The 13,077-nt window shown below is 43.8% G+C and overlaps 1 long non-coding RNA gene across 2 annotated transcripts in view; it reads right to left on the bottom strand.

Annotated features, from left to right (window-relative positions):
• LOC132208246 (uncharacterized) overlaps window positions 1–11,618 on the bottom strand; it is a 96,568-nt gene extending 84,950 nt beyond the window's left edge. For both annotated transcript variants that reach the window (XR_009444333.1, XR_009444334.1), the window contains exon 1: window positions 10,977–11,618. This is a non-coding gene — a long non-coding RNA (uncharacterized LOC132208246). The remainder of the gene's footprint in view (window positions 1–10,976) is intronic.
• Window positions 11,619–13,077: the final 1,459 nt, after the last annotated feature.

The raw sequence follows: 13,077 nt of genomic DNA, 5'->3' as shown, positions 1-13,077 counted from the left end.
GTGCCCTGTGATGCTCCCACTGAGAACAAGTCAATTCTTGGTCTCATGACACTCCTGCAAGTAGTGGGTGCTCAATTGGAGAACCAAATCCTGGCAGCTGGTGTTCTTTCTCAAATGTTGGCCTCATATAAGATGTGTGAAAGATATGCGAGCCCTCCGATGTTTGTTGGATGAGTGTGCATTCTGCTACATTCAAATACCATGACTCTTAACCTTAATCTTGAATAACTTATACAAAGGGATAATGCAATGATGCACATTAGTATTTAAGACTGCAGACTCAGCTTTACTCGTGAAAAAATACATTGCTCATACTTTGCAGTACTGCCTCATTTCAGCTTGTAATTTAATTGTAAAAGGCTATGTTTTGACTAATCATCGTTTCTTAACATAGAACTTCTATTTCACTCCACAAGAAAGGATCTTCAATGCAGCTGAAAGCTGGGTGAACTTCGCTTTGAAATGGTATTATTTCTCTGTCATTTGATAGTGATTGGTTCATCATGAACCACAGCTCTGGTAAATGCCAGTGTCTTCAGTCAGGGAAAAGGATTGGTTTTGCGCCTTCATACATGTGTTCCAATATGGTTATGAAATGCAATTGCGATATTAAAAAGACACATCCACCAGCTCTGCCTATTGGATGTCACAGTCATTCAAATTCACTCACAAGTAATTGGCTACAGCCAGTCATCAAGCATCAATGGGCAGGAGTCTCTTGCTTCTGTCAGGGAGGATCATTCACTCCTCAAACACCAATAAAACATGTCACTCAATGATACAAACTCATCTGATGTTTGTCTGATAGTTCAATAGAATAAAGCACTTTGTTTTCTTTGCCAGAAATTCTTCACTGAACTATAACCCACATTAACCATCAGGATTGTGAGAGTATGGGGTAGAAATTACATGTAATTCATTCATTTTATTACAGCATCTGGTACTTTCATAACTTTTCTTTCCACTGGTAGATAGGTCAACACATTGAAATATCAAGCACTACTCTGGTTTGATAAGCTCCAGGCTTCTGGAAATAATAATAAATACAGATAAAATAAGGCCAGCCTCCTCCTCCCATCCAATCGCCACTCCAAATACAATGAGCATCTCTGTATTTTAGATCATAGGAGGACTCTGTAAAGCTGCACCTACTCATCCAAATTACACTTAACTGCTCGATGTACCCCACATTATTAAAAAGCATGTAATTTGTATTATCATGACTTCTGCAAAGTGAAGCATGGTATTTAGTTATTAAATATGGTTGTAATCTCATCATTTTTCTAAATGAAATTATACTATGTCCAATATTATACAAGCCACTGGAGAATCCTCATGCAACAGAATTCCTCTTCTTTCATTTTTAAAAAGATGAACAAGACAGAGTGCCTTATAGGGCATCAAACATTTCAGGAATAGATTGTAAAATTTGAAAGTTACGAATATTAGCTTCAAATCACACAGAAGAATGAGCTGTTGAGAAAATATAACTGGAGCCAACTCTCCGACAGAAATCCACAAATAACTTGCCTTTATATAATCTCTCTCTGAGCTTCAGGACATCTCCAAAGCATTTTTTTCAGCCAAATAAGTACAATATTTGGTGAAGGCCAAACCTGAACTTAATTTCTCACCCAAAAAAAAGTACCTCTGACATTGCAGCACTCCTTCAATACTGCAGTGAAACGTGCTCATATTTCTAGAAAGTGACTTGAATCCACAACCATTTGACGCAATGGTGATATTTCTACTAAGCCAATACAGTAACAATGGAATCTGTCATGTACCTTCACATCACAGCTATTTCTTTTCTCCATGACTTCATCTTGATTGGCAGCTTGTAAACAGTCAGCACCATACAATACTAGCATAGTAAGTGGCTCCCTACACTCAGAATAGAGAATCTCGAATGAGGATGCAAGTAGATGCCTTAATGTGGATGCTCCAACTGGAATCTACAATATACAGTGCAGTAACGCAACAACATTTCTTCAAAGGTTTCTCCAGAACCCACAACATCGACCAACCAGCAGGGCAAGGACAGCAGGCACACGGGGGCATCACTTCTCAGTTTCCCTCCAATCTTTGGATGTACACACAATCCTGACATGAAACTGTTGCCATTCCATCATCTTTACTGATTGAGAATTCTGCAGCTCCCTCCTTATCATCGCTTTGGGAATACTGTGGTTTTGGAAGGCAGCTCAGGGGCATTTGCTCATCAGCAATTAATGCTGGCCCCGTATCAGTGATGCCCACATTCAATAAATAAATAATATTTTAAAAAGAGGCATTCAGAATGAATCACCTCTCTTGCCACCCACTTTGCCAATAGTGTTTCTAGGGCAACCCAAGCAGCACAATGAAAGCAAGGTGCTCTGAGGCAGGAGGAATGAAGTAGTTTAAAATGGGAACTATTTGCAGTGGTGCAGAGAAAACAGTGGGAAGTGGGGCAGATCAGAAATCTCTTTTCGCCAGTCAACCCAGGCATAACGGATTGAATGGACTCATTCTGTGCTGTACAATTTTATGATTTTAACCATTGTGGAAAGTGGATGGCAAAGCACAAAGCCATCTATACAAAGTCTAAGTGCTTCAACAAGCAGCTAGGCTGCCACATTACTTTCTGATTTATTGTGCAATTCCATTTCTTTGGTTTAATAGCTTTTTTAAAAAATAAATCTGTATGTACTTACAATGTGTTCTGCAAAACCCACAGCAATTGCTATTCTCCTTCCTTGAAGTTATAAGCAGTTTTATGACAAGGTACGAGAGGCAAGCAAAATCAATAAGGCCATACAAAGCAACCAATTCTGTTCAGGCCAGCATTCATTTCCTCAATCTGAATACACCTTTTACTTTCCCTCACCATGATACAGTACATTCCACATGCACCCACAAAAAAACTATTCATTTCCTGAGTTAGATGCTATAACACTTAAAAGACACTTAGAATCGTACATGAACAGGAAAGATTTGGAGAGTTATGGACCAGGAGCAGGCAGGTGGGACGAGTTTAGCTCGAAAATATGTTTGGCACGGGCTGGTTTGACTGAAGAGTCTGTTTCCATGCTGTATGATTCTATGACTCTGTTTCTCAAGCAGTTCTCAGAAATATTATAAAAAGATTGAATCTAAAATGAGCAGAACGAAAGGTACTCATATATTCCTTTTTCCTCTCTCCAAGTTTAATAAGTGACACCCAGAAAAAAAGAGTCACAATTTTGGCTATTTGATCTGAGCTTACAAGCTAAGAGATTCTGGACAGCAGCAGGAAGAGGGGTCAACCTATGTGCAGTTGGATGATGGATGTTAGAACGGAATATAGGAACATGTCATTTGAGAGCAACAGAAAGCCATTCAGCCCTTTAACACTGCTCCACCATTCAGTGGCTGATCTGCTTGTGGACTCAAGCCCCTCTGTCCCTTTTCCCCAACCCCTCGTCTCCCACATCTATCAAAAAACCATCTAACTCAACCTAGAATAAAGTCAATGGTACAGCCGCCATTACTTTTTGGGGAAGAGAATTCCACAGACCCATACCCCTCTGATGGAAATCCTCCTCGTCTCCATCATAGAAAGAAGACCTCCTGTTCTTAAATTGTACCCCTTTTTTGAGATTCCCTCACAAGAGGAAACATTTTCCCTGTACACAATGTATCAGGTTCCCTCAGGATTTTATATATTGCCATAGGATCAATTCTCATTCTTCTAAGTTCCAACTGGTACAGATCCAACCTTTCCTCACAGAAGAACCCTATCTTCCCAGGAACAGGTCACAGAATGGCTGCCAACAAACCACAACCGATGTATGAGGGTGGCATAAGACAGACAGAATTGGCACACCATGACAGCAGGTCTCCTGGCAGGAGCGGCTACAAGCAGCAGCTTAATAAGAAGGTGCACTCACTATCTACTGGCAAGTTTCTGAAAATTTGCTCCGAGTGAGTGAATGAGAGCAGGCTGCACAGTGTGGTGTTTACACCATTTTCCTTTCACTCACTATACAGATCAATCATTGGATATGAAACCTTTGAAGAGCAGGTGTGCATGCTGGAATGGATAGAGATAGAGGAAGCTGATGTGCTGAAAATTTTGTCAAACATTAAGATCGACAAGTCGCCAGGCCAGGACCAGATTTGTCCTCGGCTGCTTTGGGAAGCGAGAAATGCAATTGCTTCGCCACTTGCGAAGATCTTTGCATCCTCGCTCTCCACTGGAGTCGTACCTGAGGACTGGAGAGAGGCAAATGTAATTCCTCTCTTCAAGAAAGCAAATAGGGAAATCCCCGGCAATTATAGACCAGTAAGTCTCACGTCTGTCGTCTGCAAGGTGTTAGAAAGGATTCTGAGGGATAAGATTTATGACCATCTGGAAGAGCATGGCTTGATCAAATACAGTCAACACGGCTTTGTGAGGGGTAGGTCATGCCTTACAAACTTTATCGAGTTTTTTGAGGATGTGACTAGAAAAGTTGATGAGGGTCGAGCTGTGGATGTGGTGTATATGGACTTCAGTAAGGCATTTGATAAGGTTCCCCATGGTAGGCTCATTCAGAAGGTCAGGAGGAATGGGATACAGGGGAACTTAGCTGCTTGGATACAGAATTGGCTGGCCAACAGAAGACAGCGAGTGGTAGTAGAAGGAAAATATTCTGCCTGGAAGTCAGTGGTGAGTGGGGTTCCACAGGGCTCTGTCCTTGGGCCTCTACTGTTTGTAATTTTTATTAATGACTTGGATGAGGGGATTGAAGGATGGGTCAGCAAGTTTGCAGACGACACAAAGGTCGGAGGTGTCGTTGACAGTGTAGAGGGCTGTTGTAGGCTGCAGCGGGACATTGACAGGATGCAGAGATGGGCTGAGAGGTGGCAGATGGAGTTCAACCTGGATAAATGCGAGGTGATGCATTTTGGAAGGTCGAATTTGAAAGCTGAGTACAGGATTAACGATAGGATTCTTGGCAGTGTGGAGGAACAGAGGGATCTTGGTGTGCAGATACATAGATCCCTTAAAATGGCCACCCAAGTGGACAGGGTTGTTAAGAAAGCATATGGTGTTTTGGCTTTCATTAACAGGGGGATTGAGTTTAAGAGTCGTGAGATCTTGTTGCAGCTCTATAAAACTTTGGTTAGACCGCACTTGGAATACTGCGTCCAGTTCTGGGCGCCCTATTATAGGAAAGATGTGGACGCTTTGGAGAGGGTTCAGAGGAGGTTTACCAGGATGCTGCCTGGACTGGAGGGCTTATCTTATGAAGAGAGGTTGACTGAGCTCGGTCTCTTTTCATTGGAGAAAAGGAGCAGGAGAGGGGATCTAATTGAGGTATACAAGATAATGAGAGGCATAGATAGAGTTGATAGCCAGAGGCTATTTCCCAGGGCAGAAATGGCTAGCACGAGGGGTCATAGTTTTAAGCTGGTTGGTGGAAAGTATAGAGGGGATGTCAGAGGCAGGTTCTTTACGCAGAGAGTTGTGAGAGCATGGAATGCGTTGCCAGCAGCAGTTGTGGAAGCAAGGTCATTGGGGTCATTTAAGAGACTGCTGGACATGTATATGGTCACAGAAATTTGAGGGTGCATACATGAGGATCAATGGTCGGCACAACATTGTGGGCTGAAGGGCCTGTTCTGTGCTGTACTGTTCTATGTTCTATGTTCTATGTTCTATATTAGCTGCAGCTCAGTGGGTTTCACTCCAACCGTTAAGACAGAATGTCATTGTTCAAGTCAGGATCTATAGACCTGAGAAGAAAATCTAGGCTAACATACCCAGTGGTCCATTGTTGGAGGTGCTGACCTTTGGATGATACCATTCGAACCAACACTCTACCCATTGAAATTGTGGCTTCAGGTGTCTAGTTGTTAAATACTCGTATTCCCTCTCAGGTAATGTAATGCCTCTGTTGTCAAGCAGAGTTATCCTGGTGTTTTGGTCAATACTAAGCTCTGAACTGATATTACTGAAGGGGTTTTCTGGTCACTGTGATGTTGCCGTTTGTGAGATCTCACTGTGCACAAATGGACTGCCGTGTTTCCACATTACGACAGTGACTCCAATTCTCAACTATTCTCTTGGCCAGAAGTTGTTTGGGATATCCTAAAGCTGTGAAATGCACAATGTTAAGAAAGAAAGCCTTCTCTTTCTTCCCTTTCATGGCCTCAGGACATTCCAAAGCACTTTACAGCCAATGAAGTATTTTGGCAGTCATCAGTTGGTAATACAGAACTTGAAAAAAATACATTTTGTTTATCCTTTTCATCTTGCACTTATTGGGGCAATTTGCAAGAAGTGAAGGGAAAAGCTGTACACAAAGAGAGTGCTGATTCATCTGGAAGTGGAACCACATCAATATTTAGGAACAGGTACAGCAAATGGTTGAAGTAAAGATGAATAAAGCAATTACAGTGGACTCTGAGGTGTTTCCACAGGGAAAACACCAGGACTCACTTCTTATTTACTGTAATAGTTGATCCTTTTACATTGTATTTGATGTGAATTGTCCTGTTAAGTGCAAGTTGAAAAACTGGAGCAAAATATGCCTTTTCTCAGCAGTATTCATATTTTGGAAGTGTAGTCACGATTGCAATGTCAGGAAATGCAGCAGTCAATTTAGGCACAGCAAGCTGCTACAGTTAACAAAGCAACAGCAAGAAAAAATCATTCCCTCCACCAGTGATGGGAAGTAGCAGCTGTGCACATCATCTACAAAATCCCCTGCATAAATTCACCAAGGCTCTTTAGAAACCAACACTTTCATAAATACTACCATCTAGAAGGATAAGGGCAGCAAATTTATGGGAATACCACCACCTGCAAGTTGCCCTCCAAGCCATGGTTCAAGAAGGCAGCTCACCAACACCTTGTCAAGGGCAGCTATGAGTGGGCAATAAATACTGGCCAGCCAGCAGCAGCTCCATTCTAAGAATGAATACAAAAAAACCCCAGGTAATTTATTCAGTGCCAGTTCTTCCTTTCTTTAATGACTATTTAAAGTCTCTATTGATGGTATAACTAAAGCAGCACAAGCGCTTGTTTCCAACTGCTGCATCAAACACATAGAGTTCAAAATGTGCAACCAGAATTAATGACTGAACAGGCAGCCAAGTCAATATTTAGGAATAGGTTAAGCAAGTGGTCAAAGTAAGGATGAATAAAGCATTCACTGGAACAGAGTGGGCACATGGGATTAAGACTCATGTCCATGTAGAGGGTAAAATCTTTATACAAAAACGTTGGTTAGAGTGAGTGGCAACTGTTTGCCTTTATTCACGTCTTTAATGGATTCTAAGGCATGTCTCAGAAACTGATACTGCAATAACAAGTAGATAGTAGCAAGGGGAAGAGGTAGGTTTTCATCAGACTGATGCTCTATGTCATTCGCGAAACTTCTGGAAGAGCTTTACATTCTACTTCAATATTCAAAGGGGAGACCAAAACCTCTCCAAAGTAACGCCACTGATTATATCAAATGATTATATCAAATATCACAAGGTACACACACACACACAGCAAACCTCAAACTGCTGAAGTCTGGCAGAAATCCAAGAATCATCCCAACTGAAATAAAATGCACCTTTCAATCTGTAAAGACATGTTACAGCACAGGAGTTGACATAGGTGCAGTTGGAATTTTGAGTTTTATCATTAAGAGAATAAAAATGTCTCATGATTTTAATTTGTCATACCAACTTGCAGAGAAATCATGTACTACACATCTGGCACGATAGTAAAATAACAGTGGGACACATAGATGCTCTACAATAGCGATAACAAGGTGTACAGCTGGATGTACACAGCAGGCCAAGCAACATCAGAGGAGCAGGAAGGCTGATGTTTCAAGCCAAGACCCTTCTTCAGAAATCTTTGACATGATTTTGGAGTATCGTGGAAATTTGCAGCAATGGAAGGAGAGCATTTGGCCCAGCGCATCTTTGCCAGCCAAATTAAAACTATCAAGTTGAATCCTGTTTTCCAGCTCTTGGCCCTCTACATTAACGTTAGTTCAAATAAAGATCCAAGTTATTTTTAAACTCTAGCAGCTTTTATGTCTTCAGTTGCAAAACTTTATGGACCCTCTCGACACTCTAAATATTTTGTCTCATCCTCTCCTAAAAACACTGCTTCGTGTTTTTGGCTGCCAACTAAGTGACCACAGTCTCAGCCAAGAAACCAATCAGTCAGTACCTTGTATTATCATGGGAGGTGGAGACAGAACACTGGGCTTAGCCAGGATCTGTACTTCCATTAGTATTGCACACACCACACAGAGTTCCCAATTTAATAAAGAAAAGTTCTAATTATGTGGATTATGCTGGCAAAGTCACCATTTTATTGCCCATTTTTATGAACTATTTGCTATACTACTTCAGAAGGCAAGTAAGGGTCAACTGCCTCAGGGCTGAATGACACAAGACTCTGGGTTCCCCACCTCTTTGACTAAAAGCACAGAGATGGGGAAGTCTGCCAAGCTCTGCAACCATCTGATGGGTTGATTGCTCCGCTTATACATGAAGATGTCCTGCCTCAGAGAGATTCAGGCCAGTAAGAGATTGGCAGCATTCCAGCACTGTACCAGCAGCACCACCAGAAGACGTGATCATTACTGGTATTGCACTTGGGACTTAGACAATTGTTCCAGATTCAGCTCACCAAGTGAGAAGAATTGGTAGGCCCTAGTGAGGATATGTTGGGGAGTTGGGGTGTTGTCAGAATTTTGAAGACTGGTGATAAGCAAGGCATTACATATGATCCTCTAATGGGAGCATGGGCTAATTTAGAAGAGACAGTCACCATCTGCCACCCCACCCTCAAACCCAGCCCCAACACAGCTACCTGCTGGGTATTTGGCGTTAGGCCGCTCCAGCCATTTAAATCCCAATGATACCGCACCCTCCCACCTCGACTTATTGTCTAATAACAACAGCATGTATGCATCTTGCATTGCTAAAAGTAAAATGTCTCACAATATTTCATAGGAGGAATGATCTAATCAAACGTGACACTGGCGATATCAACACAGGTAACCGCTCTGGTATTTTATAACCAATAATGTAAAGGAGAACATGGTCGGGGGGGGGGGGTGGTAAAGGAGTGGTGAGGTTTATGGAAGAAATTCCAGAGCTTAAGGCATTGTCAGCTGAAGGCATGGTCACCAATTATGGAGCACCAATAGACACAAAGACAGACTTTGTGAAGCATGGAGATTTTCATTATCTGTCCCAAGGAAAATAGCATCATCATCACAGATATGATCATTATTGGTAAACATTGATACAGTGTTGCATTCAGTCAGTGAACTTAGAGAACCAATAGAGAGAAATCCAACAAATGCACAGGCCACGCATTCAAAATCTAAACTCAACAGGGATCATGAGGTCAAAGGGAGAGTCAACCCACAAAGGTTCTCAACACCAGAGAATAAGCCAGAAAATTACAAATCAAAGTACTGTGTGTGACATGATCAATCAGTAAGAAACTATTTTTAAAAGGGACATGGTGTCTTCTCCTGAAAGACTTCCACTGCATCCAACAATTGGAGTCTTGTAGAACACAACGACAGCAGCTCTTCATAACTGGATAGCAGAGCAGCGCATCTCCAGACTATGACAGAATCTCATCCTGGCAAATAATGCTTTTAGTTTATTCCATCATCCTTAATCACAATATGTTTTACTCATGTAGGAGCAAGTCACATCAAAATAAATTAACATTTTCCCACGATTTACTCACAGTGTACCCTTCAAATCCCATTATTCTTTTATTTTTAACAAAATATCTGGAGTGAAGCTTTAGGCAAATATAGAACTGAATAAGATTCCCCCTCCCACATTGTGGCGTACATTATCAAGTTTCCAGTTAAGCGATACATAAATGTTTCAGAAATCCTCACTGTGCCTTGTTCGGAAAGGGTTGCCTTTTCCTTCTCCTTGCAGCCAGGATAGCTGGGAGAGACATCACTCCTGCGTCTCAGACAATCTTTCCGAAAATACTGTTATTACTACATCATAGATCAGCCAGCTCGAGGTCTCCCCCGTTTAATCCTGGTTAATTTTAGAATTGAAATCTATCAATTAAAGCGTCTCCCAGCAAAACTGCTTCTAATTACCAGATCTGCAGCATCTATTGCTTTGTCATCAACAGGCACTTGTCAGCCCGTCAATCAAGGGGTTAAATTTAAAATAGCCCCGGTTGTTTGGGGCGTGCGAGCCAGTGAGCATCCGGCAGTAAGGGAACAGCGTCAGAGGGCTGCAAGCTAACGGGGTCCGAATCATGTTGCCAAACCACTGCCCGGGTGTGGAGTCACTGCATTTGTCACATCCAAGTCCCCCCTCACGTCTCTAGGCTCTCTTTGCAACACAGCAACAACAACCTGCACAGAGTGGGTCAAACAAGATCTCCAGTTTGCACTTCCTCAGAAGCGACACTGAGCTATTACCTTCTTGACAGCTTTCCACTAGAATTAGCTGTTTAACCATCTTAGTCACTGGCCTGATATTCTCTGGTCGGGCACTTTTTTTGCCGAAACAGAACAGTGCAAACCTCCAGAACCACCTTTCCCCTTTTCCGAACTGATTCTGTGCGTTGTATCTCAACCGTGGATTCGCTACAAACCATCTGCAATCTCTTGCCCGGTTGATAGGGAATCTGGGATTCCCAGTATTGACCTTATCTATCCTCAACGTCCAATCTGCGCTGTTAGGAGCAGAAAGCGCCGGCTTGTGAAGCTAAGGGATGCAGGGGAGCTGTCTGAGGGAGAGAGAACGCACTATTCAGGCTAATGCTACATTCCCACCGATTGCACTGTATCAAGAGTCACGAACAGCATCGGTCAAGATAGGAGAGCCCATATTGAACAACAGACCAAACTCCCTCCCCTCCTACTCCACAATAACAGGACATTTGCAAAACACACACACACAAAAAAACGCAGGCACATTCACATCAGCCAATGGAACAGTGTGTAAAGGGTACTCACTCGCTTTGCCTTGTTTCGGCCTTTGCAACAGCTTCTGCATTGCAGCTACATCTTCGGTTTTGACAGCTTGCAGTAATTCCTGATCTTTCTCCATGGCTTGTTGATGTGTGTGTGTGTGTGTGTTTATGTGCGTGTTTTTATATCCGATGCATCTTAGGTTTTAGGAGCTTAAGCGAGAGAGAGACACACACACACAGAGGGAGGAAGACTATGCCTGGCAGAGTGTGTGCATAGAGGCAGGGACAGGAGGAGAGCGACCGATGGGTGAAAGGCATAGACAGCCTCGTCTCTTGTATCACAAACCAAAACAGCTCTCTCTCCTAAAATAATAAAATGTGAGGCTGGATGAGCACAGCAGGCCAAGCAGCATCTCAGGAGCACAAAAGCTGACGTTTCGGGCCTAGACCCTTCATCAGAGAGGGGGACGGGGAGAGGGAACTGGAATAAATAGGGAGAGAGGGGGACGGGGAGAGGGAACTGGAATAAATAGGGAGAGAGGGGGAGGCGGACCGAAGGTGGAGAGGAGAGAAAAGGTCAGTCCAGGGAAGACGGACAGGTCAAGGAGGTGGGATGAGGTTAGTAGGTAGATGGGGGTGCGGCTTGGGGTGGGAGGAAGGGATGGCTGAGAGGAAGAACAGGTTAGGGAGGCAGAGACAGGTTGGACTGGTTTTGGGATGCAGTGGGTGGAGGGGAAGAGCTGGGCTGGTTGTGTGGTGCAGTGGGGGGAGGGGACGAACTGGGCTGGTTTAGGGATGCGGTGGGGGAAGGGGAGATTTAGCATCCCTAAACCAGCCCAGTTCGTCCCCTCCCCCCACTGCACCTCACAACCAGCCCAGCTCTTCCCCCCCACCCACTGCATCCCAAAACCAGTCCAACCTGTCTCTGCCTCCCTAACCGGTTCTTCCTCTCACCCATCCCTTCCTCCCCCCGACAAGCCGCACCTCCATCGACCTACTAACCTCATCCCACCTCCTTGACCTGTCCGTCTTCCCTGGACTGACCTATCCCCTCCCTACCTCCCCACCTATCTTCTTTACTCTCCATCTTCGGTCCGCCTCCCCCTCTCTCCCTGTTTATTCCAGTTCCCTCTCCCCATCCCCCTCTCTGATGAAGGGTCTAGGCCCGAAACGTCAGCTTGTGTGCTCCTGAGATGCTGCTTGGCCTGCTGTGTTCATCCAGCCTCACATTTTATTATCTTGGAATTCTCCAGCATCTGCAGTTCCCATTATCTCAGCTCTCTCCCCTTCCCCACCCCGGATTATTGCAAATAAAAAGGACAACACAAAATTCTCCTTGCTGTCCTCCCCCGAGAGCCTGGTGGCTGCACTAAGTACACAGCGGCGATGCCATGGTTCTTCAGTCCGTCCTCACCCCCCTCGCGTTTCGCAGCCGCTGCCTCACGCTCTCTCTCTCTCTCCACAAGAGCTGAGATCTGCTTTCAATGCTCCTACCCTGCCGCATGGCGGAGGAAGATTGTACAGGAGCCAAATCATCACATCCCTCTCATACCAAATAGGACAGATCCTGGGCCAAGGCAGGTTTATTTCTGGAAGCGCTCTTAAAGGAAACCCCTACCAAAGAGTGCGTGTTGGGGGTGGGGTGGGAAAGGGGTGGAACTGATCCTTTTAAAATCTCTGGTTTGTCACCATTTTCTGAAAATAACACCGCTTTGCTTTCTAACATCCCGCTAATCCTTCCCACCATTGCAATATCTGTATTTATTGGTCGATAGACAAGAATTGAACAGGTGAAACTGCACATTTAAACATTATGCTCGTCACAATATTAACTGATGGAAATGGATGCTGTAACTTCAACTTGGCCGGGACTGTTCCAAACTCTCTATCATCCTGGATTAAGAACTGCAAGGTGATGCAGCGTTGGTACCTGGTCCCTTTTCACTGGGGGTTGCCAACCTGCTGTCTCAGGAGTCAGCATAACATTTGGCGATTGCAATTTTACGCTGCAAATAGCGCCAATTTGAAAATAATACCGGCGTCTCCGGAAGTGAATTAAACTTGGACAAGAAGCAAATGCGGCTTCCATCAATCATTGCACCCGCCACCACAGCCCTCTCCCACTTCTTACGCCCCTTCAATTA

The sequence above is a fragment of the Stegostoma tigrinum genome, unplaced genomic scaffold (genome assembly GCF_030684315.1).
Source record: "Stegostoma tigrinum isolate sSteTig4 unplaced genomic scaffold, sSteTig4.hap1 scaffold_330, whole genome shotgun sequence".
Lineage (NCBI taxonomy): Eukaryota > Metazoa > Chordata > Chondrichthyes > Orectolobiformes > Stegostomatidae > Stegostoma > Stegostoma tigrinum.
Note: the sequence above shows the minus strand (reverse complement) of the source record. Positions and strands in the feature narration are given on the sequence as shown.